General features: G+C 40.9%; 1 long non-coding RNA gene across 2 annotated transcripts; it reads left to right on the top strand.

Annotated features, from left to right (window-relative positions):
- The first annotated feature begins 4,021 nt into the window (after positions 1–4,021).
- On the top strand, positions 4,022–8,704 carry LOC122880318. 2 transcript variants are annotated; one of them, XR_006378888.1, is made up of 4 exons: positions 4,022–4,157; positions 7,176–7,247; positions 7,670–7,792; positions 8,007–8,704. It is a non-coding gene; the product is annotated as an uncharacterized LOC122880318 (long non-coding RNA). The 2 variants fall into 2 exon arrangements; XR_006378889.1 differs by lacking the exon at positions 7,670–7,792.
- The last annotated feature ends 3,293 nt before the right edge of the window (positions 8,705–11,997 follow it).

Consider the following 11,997-nt stretch of genomic DNA (forward strand, 5'->3'; position numbering starts at 1 on the left):
AAGTACAAAAAAGGGAGATTCCATTTTTACCTGAACACTAGTTGTCATTGCTCATTGAAACACATTCAAGTTTAGGTTTGTTTTATTTCATTTTCTCAATTTTCTCAGTATTTATTTTGTAATAATGTTATGGTGGCCACCTTGTGTCGTGATTTAAAAAAAGACTTGTAGACTGTAATTGAGAGGAAATTCTGTCATTAGAATTAAAAAACTTGTATTTTAACATGGAGGATGGCACGGCATATACAACCTGTCATAGTTTTGGGATTTTGTCCTGTCTTTGTTTGCTTTCCCTCCAGTTTAGATTGTTGGCCCCTACCTAAGTGTATTTAGTCCGGGTTTTTTGTCATTTATCATTTGCATCAGCAGTGGTATGTGGTTTAGATGTCAGGTGTCCCAGCCTTGTTTCCTGTGCTTCTTCGGAGTCTCTTGGATTTTTTTCTGCATTTGCTTGAACCTTGCCTGGATTTTGTTTATTGCCTGCTCGTTGTCTGATTTGTTTGTCTATCTTGGACTTCCCTCCTGATTTGGATCTCTGCCTGCCTGACTATACGTGTAAGCCTTTCCCCGTAATTAATTAATGAACTGCATCTGTTCTGCCTCTAGTCTGCATTTGGGTCCTATTCCTTATGTTCCCTGCTCCCTTGCTTGACATCCACTACGACAGAACAAACTGAACATAATGGACCCAGCAGAAACAATGTCCGACGAACTGTTTGAACTAATCTTGGACCTGATGAGCTTGAAGGAGTGTTGGAGGACAGTACAAGCAGACAGCCATAGCTGGTGCACACTATGCAGTGTCCTCCAAGCTTTGGCTGAGGGACTCTGTACCTGAGTGGGCCATGGACTTCATGAATGCCCCCGATTCCCTGATTCCCTGCCTGCTAGCAACCAACATGCTAGCAGCCAGCCTACTAGCCCTCTGTCAGTCAGGCCTCGGATACGTTTGCCTGTAATCTGCCTGCACCCCGGCATGCCAGTCATCAGCCTGCACCTCGACCTGCTAGTTCCCAGCAGATATGCCTGCATGCCTACCTCCTGCGTGCTAGTCTCCAGTCTGCATCTCAGCGTGCTAACCAGCTGGCACCTCAGGCCGTTGCTGTCTTGGCGCCTTCTGGGAAACTCACCAGGAGGAAGCATGGCACCCGCCGATGTGGTTCTTCACCACTGCCCAGCTGCTCATCTTCAGCGCTGCCCAGCCCCCCAGAGACTCAGCTGCCCAGCGTCCCAGAGCCATCAGCAGTTGGCAGCCTGGCTGACACCAGTTCCTGCGCGGTCCCCATTCGGCTGCCTGGCCGACACATGTTCCTGCGCTGTGGCGGTCTCCAGTTCCTGTGCCGCGGCAGAACCCTGAACTCTCTGCTGGATCGCAGCACACCGCTGAACTCTCTGCTGGATCGCAACCGCCTCCTGCTCCGGTTGGATCGCAGCATGCCCCTGCTCCGGTTGGGCCGTAACCATTGCCTGCTCCAGTTGGGCCGCAGCAGCATCCTCCTGCCATTGCTGGATCACAGCAGCACCCTCCGATTCCACCAGAGCGGCAGGCTCCTGGTTCCCTGGCATCACTGGTTCCGCCAGCTCATCTACCAGTCTCCTCATCACCGGCCTCCTGTCCTGTTGCCCTGTCTCCAGACACTGATCTTGTTCTCCGGCCACACTGCTGGCCTCCAGTGACCTTCTGCCTTCACCGCCCATCTCCAGAATGGTTCCGCCTTCGTCCCCAGCCTCCGGAAGGGTTCCGCCTTCGCCGCTGGCCTCCAGTGACCTTTGGCCTGCTCCGCCGGTATTGGGCCAGACCTCCAGATGGTTTTGGTCTTTAGTCTGGCCTCCAAAGGGTTTCACCTTCATTGTGGACCTCATGAGTTCGGACCTACTCTGCCTTTCAGCCCTGTCTCCGGGGTGCCCCCCTGACTTGCTCTGCTCTTCTGTCCAACCCCTGGGCCATCCGCCCGAGGTCCCCCAGCTCCACTTATGTACAGCATGTATATTATTTTCGCGACACCTAATTATTAAATGAAATATTTCGTACTGCTTCCTCCATTCAGACTTCAGGACATGGAGGGAGAGGGAGAGGTGCGAGCTTTAGCGACTCAGCAACTGTGTATCACTCAGGGCTCACGTTCACTGTGTAGTATGTTCAGTGAACGAATCAGTGAACATGCGCTGTTCCATTGCAGTGAAAATATGAAAATAATGAGACAGTCTCATCCACCTGTTTTTCATATCGCAGGTTTCACTACGCATTGCAAACTGCAGCGACACACACACATATATATATGCTCTGTTCAGTGAGTGTATCCTTCTAGCTGTCCTCTTTTCAAAACAGTAAAGGTTATATGTGTGTGTGTGTAACATTAAATGTTAGTATTAGCATATAATATATGCTAATACTAACACATAGATAACAAACTGGACTGGACCATGAACACTCAAGCTGTTTACAGGAAGGGCCAGAGCCGCCTCTATTTTCTGAGGAGGCTGAGGTCCTTCAACATGTGCCGGACAATGCTGAAGATGTTCTATGAGTCTGTGGTGGCCAGTGCTATCCTGTATGCTGTTGCATGCTGGGGCAGCAGGTTAAAGGTAGCGGACGCAAACAGACTCAATAAACTGATCCGTAAGGCCAGTGACATTGTGGGGGGTGGAGCTGGACTCTCTGGCGGTGGTGTCAGAGAGGAGGATGCTGGCCAAACTACACGCCATCTTAGACAGTGTCTCCCACCCGCTCCATGACGTGCTGGTCAAACAAAGGAGCACCTTCAGAGGAAGACTCATCCCACCAAAAAGCACCACAGAGCGCCACAGGAAGTCATTCCTGCCTGTGGCCATCAAACTATTTAACTCCTCCCTCTAAGGGTTAGTCTGTTTGACCCTAGGTCACTAAACTGGACATTGAGCATTACATCTCCGCCATAATTAATAATAATTGTGCAATATTCTGTGTACTACTCCCGTGCAATATTAGTTTTCCCATGTTAGTTTTTCTTATTTATTGTATTGATATCATATACCTCTATTACTCTTGACAGTACATGCACCTCCGCTTATTACTATTACTTATTACATATGTGGTGACACTGTATTTTATACTGTACTTTCATCATCAACCAGTAAACCCATTTGGTACTCGACACTTAGTTTATCTTATACTTATACCAACATGATACTTATTTATTTTCTGACCCGTTTATAGTGTTTATAGTGTATCATATCGTTTTCTAGTACTTTCTCCTGTGTGCACTGACGTAAAGGCGAGCTACTGTAACAAAGAGTTTCCCTACGGGGATCAATAAAGTATTTCTGATTCTGATACTCCAGTCTTCCTCTCAGGGGGGGGCTCCTGCCTTTCGGGTGTACCAGCAGAGATTTTAAGGTGTTCAATGATTTTGAGGTAAGTGCTGACTCCTTGTGACTTGAAGACTCTGGATAGATTGATGTTCTGACAGCCCAGCTGCATAGGAGAGTCCCATTGGGATGTGTCTGGCGGTCGGCATTGGGTTTTTGGTGTAGGTCTTTGTCTTAAGTCAAGTTGGCATTCTCGTCATCCATCCTAGTATTCATTGGTAGAAAGAGCCCCTCGGTCATGCTGCACCTCTCTCTCTCTATCCCCCTCTTCACTAGCAAGATGTTCTGCTCTATGTAGGACCTTGGACAAGAGACTGAATGAACACCAGAAACAGACAACATCAGCTGTCAGTGAACACCAGACCAAAAGCGCTTGAGTGGTCGGAAGACTAGAAAAGCGTATTGCAAGTACAGTCTATTTACCATTTAGCAAAACCGCTCACAGCATCTACTAGGAGATCAAATGTCATTAACCAGGAGTCAGTGGACAGCTGGAGAAAGATCAAGGAGGACATTCACATCCAACACCAGAGAACAGACAGTTGCAGGGGTTGTCTCTCCCCACCATCTGTTATCATATGACCAAAGTTTAATACTTTACAATTTAAAAGTTTACAATACAAAAGTTTAAAACAAACACCATCTCCATGACAACTGAGCAAGTATGGGAGTATGTATGGGCACATTTACACTTGGTATTAAAATGGGTTCTCATTATGTAGATTCTGCCTGCATTGTGATCTCAATATGAGAATTAGTTAGGCGGGGCTGGTGGACAAGTCACTAGACATGGAGCATTCCAGGTCAAGGTAAGCAAATGCCACAAATGGACGTCAGTCATTTCTAAATTACATTTGGCGAAGGGAAGACTTGCTAGCTACTGCTACTGCTTGTAGCTTTTGGGTAATTACCACTGATAAATAAGTAGGTAAATACAGAGAAACTATAGCTGAAATACTAAGAAAAACCTCTACTATTACCCATCCACTCAACTAAGTACCGTGTAGTTGTGAACAGTTGAGGTTGGTAATAACTCAGATATAAATGCGTACTTCTTACTAATTAAGTGAGAAATATCAATTTACAACTGTAGTTATCCAAGGTTTATGTTGCTAACAGCCCAAGTTTAATTATGTACTATCTAGAAATTAAGATAAATTAAGATAAATTACTTTTAATTATATAGTTATTGTTCATGGCAACACCCATTTATAAAGGGTTTATTAGATTTACATTCGAAACCATGGAATTGTTTTTATTTAAGTTGAAAAATGACATCAATACTTGGTAACCTGGTAACAACCTCTGCAGGAACAGTTTTTCTCTAGTAACTGGCCTCCATGCTGCTTTCTGCTGTTTACTAACCCTGTTTTCCGGCAAGTTCGTGACGTCAAACGTGACACATCAGACAAAAACAGAAAGGCAAACTCGTCTACTGGCAATTGGAATGCACACAATCGCCTATTTTTAGCAGGTTTACCCACGTTTAAAAAACCTGCATATATGTGCCAATTTTGGTGTAAAACGGGAATAAGTAAAATAATTTATTCAGTAAGTAAACTGAAACTGTACTGTAAATGGAAGCCTTGTTTGTTAAAAGATTGAAAAAGCATAGCAAGTTTGTGGTCATGTTAAAATCTGTAATGAGGTTAAAAAGATCATACATTCATGACTAACAGTTCAAATTCAAATTGGGTAATGTAGTCAGACTTAAAAATAAAAGAGAAAAAAAAAAGTTGTTTATATTACATTGTTTACATTATTCTTTATTGTTTAATTTAAGATGTAAAAAGGTTGATCGGTGTTCTACAAGGTGGTCTTAATCTAAAATCCTGAGACTTCTGTCTCCACCCACATACCTGGGGAAGTTGCAGTGTTTTCCACATTAGAGCAAAGTCCTCACTGAGGCAACATCACTATCACTCTCATCATTATTTCGCCCCATTTTTCAGGGGTGTAACATTTCCATGGTAATACCATGGAATTGTAATGGATAGAAAGTTTTCTCTGTTCTTTCTCTTGTCTATGCTGTAGTTCTTTTAAGAGCTTGATGGCAACATTTCCAGCCCGATATTAAATCTTGTCATTAACTTGAATCGTGTCTCTTAATCATTACACACAAAATGAGGTAACTATTTTGGGCAGGCATATTGTTTTTCATTGTTTCCTTATATTACAATCAAATTTGATATTTATACGTGTTAATTTCGGTGCATGGTAAAATATTTGCCGACCTAAATAAATAAAGTTCATAGTTAACAGAGGCTCTATAACGGCCAGGTGGCTTTGATTCATCGGCCAAAGAATGTCTGGAGGGCATTTTCGACCAAATGCCATTGGCAATATATTGCCAATTAGCAAACACTCTCCGTACTATGTCTTGCCAATGCAACTTTATACAACGGGGCTACATCTGCTAGACGTATTTGTGCTGTTTGGGAGATCAGAGGGAAAACCAGAAAATATTATCGCCATAAAATATGATCTCTGTAGTTACAAATGGAGCTGCAGTGATACAAGAAATATTTCAGACTCGATGTGACACAGGTTTTCAAACCTAATTCTTGTCTCAGTAAATTCAGCAAATTCAGTGCCCCATATCACTATTTTCACCAAAATTAGTGAATACAGTTATAAAGTTGTCTTCTTGGCTTTCTGCCACAAGCAGACTATGCACATGAGCAAAGCAGCAGATGTTCAAGAAAGTGACATCCTAACTTGATGAGAGCACTGACAGATTTAATTTTCATTTTCATTTAGACACCAAAAGACATGGTGACATGTAAATGTAAATGCAATAGACTGGGGGCGCTGTTTCGCTTATTGCATTTGAATATTGTCCATTGTACAGCAGGTTAAGTCTTTGAAAATGAAATGTCAAATGCAGTTTTCATTTTCATTTTCAAATTGTTAAAACATTTCATTTTCATTTTCATTTTGACTTCAATATTACTTGCAAGAATGGAAAATGAGTTTACATTGTTTATATTTCATTTTCAAATTTGAGCGGGTTACCACTTAGAAAATGAAATGTCATTCATTTTCATTTTAATATGGTCAGAGAACGCCCATACAATGTATGTAATGTATGTGAAAATTGGATTATTGCATTTTCATTTGAATTTTTACACAAATAAAACATACATATGTGGAAAATGATAATGCTATTGTGGAACTACATTTTCATTTCCAAGTTAAAATTATCATTTGAATATAGTCCAGTATACACTTCCATAAAAAACAATTCCATAGTTTCTAAGGTAAATCTAAGAAACCCTTTATAAATGGGTGTAGCCATGAACAATAACTATATAAGAAAAAGTCATTTATTGGAACCTACTATCTTAACTTCTAGATAGTACATAATTAAACTTGGGCTGTTACCAACATAAACCTTGGACAACTACAATTGTAACTTGAATAGATGGTTAATAGCGGAGGTATTTCTAAGAATTGGTTGCCTACTTTCAAGTACGAGTTATTACCAACCTAAACTGGTTACAACTACACAGTACTTGATGGGTAATAGTGGAGGTTTTTCTTAGTATTTCAGCTGTAGTTTCTCTGTATTTACCTACTTATTACCAGTGGTAATTACCCAACAATATACTATAATTAACCATATATTTACTGACTAAATACTTTGTAATTAGGGCACTGTAAAGGAAGGGTTGCCCTTTCAACTTGGTGAAAGGGTAACCCTTTCTTAAGAAGAAGGTTGTGCTGTACAGATTGAATTTACACCTGGCTGAGATCAGTTCACATGGGTGTCATGAGTGTCCCATAGAAAATGTACTTCTAAACACAATATTTCATTGTTTTTCCAGCAAGTAGAATGATGATATGGTACCAACGTGTTTTCTGCTGTCTGACTGCGCACACATCCTTGATAGATAGAGGTAAAAAGGAGTTCCTTTCTTTTTGGGACCGGTTAAAATTTCGTTATGAATGATCAGTTCAGCATGACTAATGTTTTATCACCCACATTCCCAGGAATATTAATCCCCTATGAATATGACAGCTGACAGTGGAAGCTACTCTACATTTAGGAAAAAATCCACTTTATTAGACTATTATTTTTTGTTCATGGCACTAGTGAATGGATCTGCAGCTGCACCACAACAACCTCACTCCAGTATCTCACTGTTTTTTAAAACTCAATGTTACATGTTTATAATATCAGATGTGGGTGTTAGGAGATATGTGGCACAAGTTTGGAATCATTTCTTAAGTTCTATCTCTCTCTTCTGGTCCTTCCTCTTCTCTCGCTCCACTTTTTCCACTTATGTCCTCTTATCCAAATCTCCCTCCGTGTGACCAGTGTTGGGTTCTGGTTTGTGCTGATTCACAGTAGATGCGGCTGAGACAGCATGGCCTGGTAACAGCGACTGGGTCAGGACAGATAAAGATGAATTTCCTTCCAAAAGCAGGCATAGCAGGAAAAGTACACTTCCCCATATACAATCTGTATGGCCTATAGGTTGGAAGCAGCTCAGCTAGTCATCCAACTGTGTGCGGGGGTATGGGTCACTCAGGGTTAAATGGAGCCAATCACAGACAGAAAAACAGCATTACACACCACATTAGGCATCATCTCACCGCTCTCTCTCCTCCTTTCTCTTCTTTCTCTCTCTCCCCCTCTCTTTCTCTCTCTCCAGGTGTGCAGCCAGCTGATAGTGTCGGCTCTATTTGCACATTCACTTGAAATTCTCCAGAACTAATAGATTCTACCAGATTCAACTAACTCAATACTGCTGATCTGCAGCTTATTACAGCCAACCAGCCAACTAGCTAATCATTCAACCAACCAGCCAACCAAGGAACTGAACTGTAAATATAATATGAATATGAGGTCTGCATCTGAAATGTAATCTATAAAGTCAATCCTTTATTATTGTTTTACGATCAGCTGAGGCAATGCAGAAAGCTTAATAACATCTCCTGGAGGACTGCCTGCTGCACGGCAAATACACTCCATCTCAACAGAATGTATTAATCTTGTATATTGCTGTGGTCAGATAAACATATACCTTGCCTTCACAATGCAGAAGGAAAAAAAATATTTTCAGGTGTGAAGAACAGCATTCATGTCATGTACCATGGAATAATACAGTAGATTACAGCATTCATGACTCAACACATAAATGAAGTCACACGTGAAAATCGATGTGTGATTCTTAATTGAACTCAGTGTGCTTTTGTACATGTGCTTCTTGGAAATGTATTGGTGCCCAACAAAATGACAGTTCAGCTATTCTTAGATCCAAAGCTGCACTTGTAAATGAAAGAGTGAATAAACCCAAGACTTGAAATAAAATAAAACAAATAAAGCGAACATGGAGAAAGTTATAGTAGTTAGGGGTTAATAATATATAATATGATATATAATAATATATAATATGCCTGTGAACCTGCAACAGGCTCAACAACTGCTGTAGATAATTGGTTGGAAACTACAAAAACAGCATGGATCAGAAAAATGCCAGCTGCACACAAGAACTACTTACTTTGTGGCCTTTCATTCAACAGATTACAATTCATACATTAAGGTTCAATTTTGACTGCAAAAATGACTGTTTGTTTTTTTTATCTCCACTTCGCACAAGTGGGTCTATGGTAGTTGGCTTCACCAGTGGTGGGTTGATGCCCAAAGAGAAAAAAATGTGAGACCACATACTGACCCATGTAAACATCCTAGGGGATTTAACAATTTTCAGAGGCGGGTAAACAGCTGCTATATGCTTTTACCTTCCACAAGACCTCTGTTCCAGCCTTAGCAGTAGTGAGTCAGCAAATGTAAAATTGTCTTGAGGGTGGTGCCAGTGGATAGGTACTGATGTTATTAAATTCAAAAGGTTGAAAAGTTGGGGGAAAAACGTGGATAATCTCACCCTCTGCCCAGCACTTTGCTCATTCTTTCTGTGTGTATATTGATCAGTTCTCATCCACCATCTTTGTTGGTGATGTAAGAGTCAAATGTCTGAATCGGACACTTTTATTGGCTACAGTGGATGATGGCACAGCCAATCAGAATGTCTGATTCAGAGGCATGGCTGTGTTGTTGCGTGTTTTTGTGTGTATCATAATGAGATGTAAAAGGAAAAGTTTGTACAGAAACAAAGAGATACATTCAGATACAAAAATACAAAGACATGGCAAAAAAGACATTTAGTGCAGCTTTTTCGTCAAGGAGATGTGAAGAAACTGACAACTGTGCCTGAGTCGTGCTATTCAGAAGATGAGAGGAATTTCACAGATGTATAAATCCATACAAGAACAAGTAAGTAATGCTGTTATGAAATACATACAAAGTGATGTATTATGTAGGCTACAGAGTAGGGAAATGTGATTTTGGATTGCAGATATATTGTTTTTGCGCACTAGGACACCATTTGCGCTGTAATCCAGACGGACCTACAGTATCTGATGTGTGTGCGTGTGTGTTTTCCCTGTAGGCAATACTGATCATAGCATGGTAAAGTCAATGTATAGTATGTAAAATAAACAGACCATTACTGTAGAATAGTATAGGGTGGATGTAAATAGTATGTGAAATACACCAAATACTACTGTAGACTTTTTACAGTATATAAATAGCCTATATAAATAAACTTATTATTATTACTATTTTAGTCATTTTAATCCCTCCAGAAGGTGTGTTTTGATGGGGGGAGAAGGGTTAGGCCACTGAGGAAGTGTGTGTTGAACAAGCCTTTGAGTAATTCTTATTCTTTATTTATTTATTTTCATATGTTATAGTGTGGATGCTGACAAGGTGGGCCACCAACAGAGTGGAAGGAGGAGGAGAAGGAGGAGAAGAGGAATAAGGTCTCCCCCTGACCAACTACAACTATCCCCTCCAGGACCAGGAAGAATACCCCATTCTGGTGCACGGTGTGCCAGATGCCCCTGTGTGTGATTGTGGACAGGAACTTGCATATCATATTTAGGGATATGCATTTCTAGCACAACCCAAACAAATGTCTGCAACTTTCTATGTTGAGTTTTGACTTACTTAATTTAAAAAATAAAAGTATGGGCTAAATTCCCCAATTATAGTGAATAGAAGTCTTTATTGATTGCTATAGATCATTATCTGAGGTTGTGCTGACTTTGGGAATGACATGCAAAAATGGAAAGGTCTTAATGTGGGTCTCAATTAACCGTACCTGTACACAGATTTCAACAGTCCCTTTAGAACCACTATCAGGCTAAAGCTGAGGTCGCCTTTGGCTGGCAGCTTTTGACTCTTTTCATGAATCAAAAAAAGGTGATTCAGAGTCAGGTAAATATAGGTGGTTAATTTCAATCAGTGCATACCTCTGACTTAATGGTCATGTCTTAATTTTAGCTATCCAACCCATCCTTTCAACCCAGTGTCCCTAGAAATTACTCTCATATCTGCAGATGCTTATATCTTGTGCTATGTATATAGTTCAGTGAAATTGAAGGTTTAGTCCTCTCAGCTTTGATTCTGAAAATTGATGCCCAAGTCCAGTAGTTTTAGTTTCCTAGACATAACCATACCTTAAGGCGTCAGTATGCTTCAAATAAAATGCTTCTTGGACCATCAAACAGTCATTTGTCCAGTGCCTCAGTTTATGATCAGATACCTGCAAAACTACCATTCCAATCAGCCTCTTGAGTGTGATCATTTGGAACAGATGTAAACACTGTTGCCTTCAGATGTGGTCGATACTTCACACAAACTAGTTTGTTTCAAACATACCCTGGCCTTTAAGCCTTCTATTGTTACTACTGCATATGTGCTGATATTTTAGGTATGCCAAATTAGAAATGATGCCATTGAACATTGAAGAACGTTGTCAACAAAATCAATCAATCAGTGTCAACCTTCTGTTTGGCAAGTGGGTTAGGCTTTTGATATGCCAAACAATTTAGCTGTGACATGATGAAGTTGACTTTAGTTAGATGCCAGTGATCCTTACTTTGGTCTATAGGATTAAAGATGCAACCACTTCATCCAATTCCAGTGATTCTTTTTGCAAGTTAAATGGGCATAGTTTACATTTGGGTTTGTCTCCTTCATCCCATTTAACAAGCACATTAGAACATTCAAACCTATGTATGTTTTGAGGTGTGATACAAAGACAACAGGACTTGTTATCTGGATTCCAGGTTCAAAGCCCTTGGTGAGCTGTCAGGGAACAGCGTGCACTTTGAATGAAAACTGCATGCATTAAAACAAGAGGGTTGAATAGCATTTTGAGTTTGGGAATGCTTTGCAGTTCTGTCATACTCAGGTCAGTTATTGCAGAGCATTTTGTCTGTGACAAATTTGGCAGTAAAGACACAAACAGGAAGCAGGCTATCACTCAAAATTGCTCAGTGGGTAGACAAGTCCAAATTGTACCAGTGTGAAGTGTACACGGCTTGCTATTGTCAGGTAAAAATGGACAGATGCAGGTGCACTACCATGGTATCCATTGCAACCCCTAAACAGCACATAAACATACCAGCTGCTGTCCACAATATTACTTCTGTCCTCATGTGTAGCTGGTATACAACTAACATGAGTGTAACCTGTGTACAAATCACTGTATTAAGTGTGTTCTGGGTCCATTCAGAGAGCCTTTTCTGTTCTCTCAGGAGGAAGGTGCATTTACTGCTGTGAGCATAATAGCCCAA

Source organism: Siniperca chuatsi, linkage group LG8 (genome assembly GCF_020085105.1).
Source record: "Siniperca chuatsi isolate FFG_IHB_CAS linkage group LG8, ASM2008510v1, whole genome shotgun sequence".
Classification (NCBI taxonomy): domain Eukaryota; kingdom Metazoa; phylum Chordata; class Actinopteri; order Centrarchiformes; family Sinipercidae; genus Siniperca; species Siniperca chuatsi.